The sequence below is a fragment of the Lolium perenne genome, chromosome 7, assembly GCF_019359855.2.
Source record: "Lolium perenne isolate Kyuss_39 chromosome 7, Kyuss_2.0, whole genome shotgun sequence".
NCBI classification, from domain to species: domain Eukaryota; kingdom Viridiplantae; phylum Streptophyta; class Magnoliopsida; order Poales; family Poaceae; genus Lolium; species Lolium perenne.
The window spans coordinates 86,974,097-86,981,078 of record NC_067250.2 but is presented as its reverse complement, the minus strand read 5'-3'; positions in this window follow the sequence as shown (position 1 = coordinate 86,981,078).

The window sequence follows — 6,982 nt, the reverse complement described above, 5'->3', positions numbered from 1 at the left end:
TCCGTGAGCTCCAGAACACCCGCGGCAAGGAATTGTCGGGTATCCAGATCACAGCTTACTTCCTTAGGATTAGAGTGCAGCCTCTGCAAGCTCGCAAAAATCCCCTTTGGATGTATGCTGGTGATGAAGATGTCGAGAGAATTTCCAAGGACCTTCCTGTGAAGGACTTGGAGAAATTGATCCAAAGGATGTCAAAGCTGAGCAAGAAGGACAACATTCCAACTTCTTGCCGCGTTGCGCCATATAGTGGCGCCAATCCCCTTCCCGAGGTAATTTTTCCTTTTGGTTGCTATATTGTCTCCTCGAGTTTTATTTTTTGTCGACTACTATCCTGCTAGCTTTTTTGCATAACTTCCCCTTTTTTTTATCGACACTCTTTCTTTTTCTCAGAACCATCCCTCTCTCACTTCTCTTCCTCCTCTTCCCGAGGGTGGAGAAGTTGAAGACCGTACCGTTGTCGATGATGACAACCAAGGCACCTCGCGCCCTGACAGTGAAGTTGCGGGTTCTCACAGATCTGCGGCTTCTTCTGAAAAAGATGCTGAGTCTGAAGCCACTGCTTCGACACACTCCCTTCCTCCTGCTTCTCCAAAGAACAAGAGGAAAAGGAATGAAATCAAAGATTCCGGCACCTCCAAAGCCGAAGAAGCTGATCCTTCAGATGGGAAGGCAGCTTTCAATCCATACACCGATGCCCTCGTCAGCTCGTAAGTTACTCCTTACTCCTTACTTTTTTGCTTTTTGACGTTTTTTTTTATCTTTTTTGCTTCTTATACTGTCGCCATTTTTATTGTAGTGGTGACGAGGAAGAAGAATAACCTATTGACGCGGCTGCTCGAACGAGTACGTCGCATACTTTAGTTGTGTCCGAAGCTCAGCATGATGGGGATGAAACTTCGCCTCCTCAGCAAAACATCGAGCATTCGACTCCACCTGCAAGCCCCCGTGCCTCTTCGCCAAAGAGGGCAAGGGTCGAGCCATCCAAGGAACCTATCCTGTTCCCTGGTAGCTCTTCGACACCTTCATTAGATGACGTAAGTGTTTCAGTCTTCTTTTTTTTGTTCATGTTCTGAGCCTTTCAGTACTTTCATCTCTCCTTTGTTTCTTGCGATATGTTGTCGAATCTAGACTAGCTATATTGACTTCTTTTTCTTTTGGTCCTCTCTTCAGCCTTTAATGAAGGAATTTATCCGTCTCGGTACCCAATTCGTCGGGTATCGTGATCATACCAAGAAGCTGGAAGGTATCATCTTCATCCGCCTCCTTTGTTGCATGCACTCCACTATTTTTGTCATAATATTTGATTGTCGCTTATTTTGCCAGGAGAGCTTGCGGAAGCCAATAAACGTGCTAACGCTCTTGCTACCAAGTTGGAGCAGAGCGAAAAGGCCCGTAAGAAAGCTGAAGCCGATGCTGCCGCTGTCGAAGATCTTCGAAAGAGACTTCATGACGCGGAGAACTCTTTAAGCGAGAATATAGAACAGCAATCTGCTCGAGAGACAGAAATCCTCACTCGCCTGGAGTCGTAGAGTCGACGTTTTGTTAGTAAGTGCTTTGATCCCTGCTGTTTTTCTCGGGTTACTTCATATTTTCCGAGCATGTTATTTACGAGCTATCCTTTGTTTTGTCTTCAGGGAGAACTCATCAGGACTATGAAGTGGATGGTCCTGAAGGCGACGAGCTGCTCGACGCGCTAACTCTTCTTGAAATTCATGGGGATGAAGCACGCGAAGGCCTTGCTAATGCTGAGGCAGGTCTGTCGAAGCTTTTCCCCTACTTCTTCCCGAAGAAAGAGGAGCCCAATACTTTCGTTGCTCTTGCCAAAGCCTTCAACGTGCCGGAAGATCTTGGGCTCAAACTTTGCCAAGAGGGCCTGAAGATTGGCGTTGAGGGCACCATCGCGCTGGTTGCTAATAGCCAGCAAAACGTCGACTGGACCAAGGTTGGTGACATAGGGGAGATGGAAACGAAGAAATGGCAATCTTTAATTAGAGCTGCCAAGCCTCCCTCAAAACCAATCCTTTCCTTCCTTGGTGTTAAGCCAACTCCTGCTCCAAGCTCATCCAAGCCAGAGGTCAAGTAGACCACCCTGTCCTCTCTTTTAGTTTTTACTGTCTTTTGACGCTGTCGCCCTAGTGGTTTTAGCGACAGCTACTTCAATAGTCCATTAGGGACCCTTCTTTTGTAATAGCAATGTACATACTTTGAGAATCAATGAAAATCTATCTTTGCTTGATGATTGATGTCGAGCCTTTTCTTTCAGTTGATTTTTGACAACTATTCTGCAACTTCTCGTCCTTCTGATGTGTTACCTGCGTCGTCCCGTTTGAAGAAGGCACCTGTTGCTGTCGAACGTATTGAAGATTCATCGAATAAAAATTCGGCAGAAGACTTGGAAGAACTGCGCCAACAGCTCCAGTCTGTGAAGAAACAATCACTTATGATAATGGAGCAGTCTCGAAAATCATCCGAGAGGGAGAAAATTGCACTTCAACAGGCTCAAGATGCCATAGCTGCCAAGGAAGCCGCTGTTTCTGAAGCTGAAAAAGCGACCACTCGAGAAAATTCTATGCTTGATTTGATGAATGAAGCCAGTGCGGATATGTCAGGTATGCTTTTGCAAACCAAGACTCCTTCTGTTTCCCCGCCATTTCTTTTTTGAAACTCTTGTGCTATCGCCAAATAGGTTCTTTTCTCGACGCTGCTGCTGAAGACGAAAGGGTAAACACGAGGACAAATCTCCTTGTTAACCTTTCTCTTGACCATGGTTCTCTTTTCTGGGCCACTCCAGAATGTACCCGACAGATTGTCAGGTTTCAAGACCGCGCCTGTCAGGTTCGCGAATTTCTTGATTTCTGCACCAGGACCTTGTCCTTGGTTTACAAGACAATGTTTCCTCGGAACAAGGCACCCGACACTCTTCTTGGTTTGATGGAAAAATTTCGGGATGCTCCTCGTATCCATAACTTTGTGCGAGCTCAATTGTCCGCGGGAGCAAGATTCGCCATGATTATGATACAGATCTGCTACCGAAAATTAGACCTGACGACGATTGTCTCCAAGTGCCTGGCTAAGCAGTCGAAATGAAAAAGGAACATCGACAAAATCAATGATATTGTAACTCCTGTAGCCGAAGAAATGATGGACGAACTTCTTCGGATGGACTCTGAATTTTTTATCAAAGGGAGCTATGCTGAACATACGACAACTGCTGCAAATAACAAAGGGCTATCCATAGATAGTATGTTAGGCAGGAATTGATATTTTTTCTTGTAGCTTGTCAAACCTTTTCAAGAATTGTATCTTGTATGTTGTAAACATATTCTATATTGTAAAGCCTACAAATTTGTTTATTTTTCTTCATGAAGCCCCCGAGTGACTCGGTGGTGGATTTCTTTATTGTATATGCGAGGTTTTTAAACCAAAGCCACTGAATTATATTGAATATACTATATTTGCGGGTGCGAGCCCCCGGGTGTTCTTTGCTGATTGCTATTTTGTCTCTTCGTTTATTTCGCGAGGTGTTTTCCACCAGAACGAAATATTTGTCAGTGATATATGTTGTAATTCTTGAACATAAACCTTCGGTTCCGTCGAAAAAGGATATATATCTCGACTATCTTTATTATATTGCAGCACCGCGAGCCCGCCTCATTAAAAACCTTTCCCGGCCCCACTCGGTGCCCTGAAAAAGGAAAAGAGTGCGTCTGAAAACTCGCGGGCGTTTCATTACATTGTATTTTTATAAGGAGGACTATATTTCGACTCTAGGCGTAGAAACGCCTTAGCTGCGCCACGTTCCAGGGGTTTTTCTCGGGATTCCCCGTCTTCTTGTCCTTTATCCTGTATGCTCCTCCTTCGATTACTTCTGTGACGATGTAAGGGCCAAGCCATGGCGACTCGAGTTTTTCAGTACTATTTTGATTGAGTCGCAGAACTAAGTCTCCGACCTGGAAGGATCTTGGTCGCAAATGTCGACTATGGTAATTTTTCATGTCTTGCTGGTACTTAGTGACCCGCGATAGTACTTCGTCTCTGGCTTCGTCTAATGCATCGACATCATCTTCCAATGCTTTCCTAGAAGCTTCTTCATCATACTCAGTGACTCTTGGAGAATCATGCTCTATCTCTATTGGCAGTACTACCTCAGCTCCATGGACTAGAAAAAACGGAGTTTCCTGTGTCGCCGTATTTGGTGTTGTTCGGATACTCCACAACACACTTGGCAGCTCCTCTGGCCAAGTATGTCTAGCTTTTTCCAGTGGTCCTAGCAAGCGCTTCTTGATACCATTGCAGATTATACCATTGCCTTTCTCGACTTGGCCGTTTGTTTGCGGATGCGCAACTGACGCAAAGTGCAATTTGATGCCCACCTCTGCACAGTACTCCTTGAATTCCTTGGATGTGAAGTTACTTCCATTGTCCGTGACGATGCTATGAGGTACTCCAAATCGAAAAACAATGCTTTTCACGAACTTTATTGCTGATGCTGCGTCTGGTGAGTTTATCGGCTTTGCTTCTATCCATTTGGTGAATTTGTCGACAGCAACGAGCATATACTCGTATCCTCCTGGCGAGGCCTTGTGTAACTTTCCTACCATATCGAGGCCCCATTGAGCAAAAGGCCAAGATAATGGTATTGGCATCAGCTCCGCTGCCGGAGAATAAGGCTTTGCGGCAAATCTCTGGCACGCGTCACAAGATCATACTATCTCCTTCGCATCCTCGATTGCTATCAACCAGTAAAATCCAGCTCGAAAAACCTTGGCCGCGATAGCTCGGCTACTTGTGTGATGACCGCATACTCCTTCGTGCACTTCCTTCAAAATTACCCTTCCTTCTTCGGGTGTAACGCATCTTTGTAACACACCCGAAATACTTCGTTTGTATAACTCTCCTTTGATCACAGTGAAAGCTTTGGAACGCCTAATAACTCGCCTTGCTTCAACTGGATCGTCGGGTATTGTTTTTCTTAGGATGTATGATATGTACACCTGCATCCATGGGATTTGCACCATCAGTACTAGATCCTGTTCTTCTTCTTCTTCTAGTGTTTCTTGTACATCCCCCGAGGATTTTTCATCCTTCTCCTTCTTTTTTGATTTCTTCGGCTTTGTGGATCTCTCTGTTATCTCCTCCCAGAACACGCCTGCAGGAATCGCGAGACACTGCGACCCGATGTTTGCAAGAACATCGGCTTCATCATTGCTTAGCCTGCTGATGTGGTTCACCTCGCATCCATCAAACAGTTTCTCCAGCTCGTTATACATTTCCTTGTACGCAACCATGCTATCATTGACTGCATCACATTGGTTCATGACTTGTTGGGACACCAATTGTGAGTCGCCAAAGATTTTTAGTCGAGTTGCACCGCAAGCCTTCACCATCTTCATCCCATGTATAAGAGCTTCGTATTCTGCCTCGTTGTTAGACGCATTTGGGAACGTCATCCGTAAGAAATACTTCAATTTGTCGCCTTCAGGTGATATTAGTATCACGCCTGCTCCAGCTCCTTCTAACCTTTTGGATCCATCGAAGTTCATAGTCCAGGTTCTCGATAAATCCGGAGGTCCTGTATTTTGCAGCTCCATCCACTCTGCGATGAAATCTGGCAAAACTTGCGACTTTATTGCTTTTCTTTTTTTGTACGTGATGTCCCGAGGAGAAAGTTCTATTCCCCAAAGGGAGACACGACCTGTAGCTTCTGGATTGTTTAGTATATTGGATAGAGGCGCCTCGTTGACCACTATTATCGGATGCGCCGAAAAATAGTGCCGTAATTTTCTTGCGATTGTAAATACTCCGTACGCTAGCTTCTGGTACTGCGGGTACCGCTGTTTTGAAGGCGATAAAACTTCACTGATGAAGTATACCGGTCTCTGCACTCCATGGAGTTTTCCTTCTTCTTCTCTTTCGACAACTAGCGCCGTGCTGACCACCTGGGGTGTAGCCGCAATGTATAACAGGAGTGGTTCCTTCTCTTTTGGCGCCACCAAGATTGGTGGTGTCGAAATTGTCCGTTTGAGATCCTCGAAGGCTCTATCTGCCTCTTCGTTCCACTGGAACTTCTCTCCTTGTTTGATTAAGGCGTAGAACGGTAGCGCCTTTTCTCCCAGCCTGGCGACGAATCTGCTCAAAGCTGCGACTCGCCCAGTTAATTGCTGTATTTCTTTCAACTTTGTTGGCTTCCTCATTGTTACGATAGCTTGGATTTTTTCAGGATTTGCTTCAATCCCTCTTGCTGAGACTAGGAACCCAAGAAGTTCTCCCGCAGGAACGCCGAAAGAACATTTCGTCGGATTCAGCTTGAGACAAAATTTGTCGAGGTTGTCGAAGGTTTCTTTCAAATCCTCGATCAACGTTGCCCCCTTTTTTGAAGTTATGACGACATCATCAATGTATACTTGTACGTTTTTACCAATCTGTGTTGCTAAGCACTTCTGCATCATCCGCTGATATGTTGCTCCCGCGTTTTTCAGACCAAAAGGCATTGTTCTGTAACAAAACACGCCATACGGTGTGATGAACACTGTCTTGGCTTCGTCATCTTCTTTTAACCTGATCTGGTTGTAACCAGAATATGCGTCCAAGAAGGAAAGACGTTCGCATCCTGCCGTGGAGTCGATAATTTGATCGATCCTTGGGAGGGGAAAGTGATCCTTTGGACAATGTTTATTGAGGCACGTAAAGTCGACACACATGCGAAGGACTTTCGTGTTTTTCTTCGGCACCATCACTGGGTTAGCTACCCAAGTGGCCTCTGTAGATATCTCTTTAATGAAACCAGCTTCTCTGAGTCGATCAATTTCTGATAGCATGGCTTTGCGGTTTGGTTCCGAAAAACGCCGCAAAGGTTGTTTGATTGGTCTCGCTATTGGATCCAAGTTTAGGTGGTGCTCGGCAAGTTCCCTGGGTACTCCTGGCATGTCAGCTGGGCACCATGCGAAGATTTTCCAGTGCTCACGGAGGAACTTGACGAGCG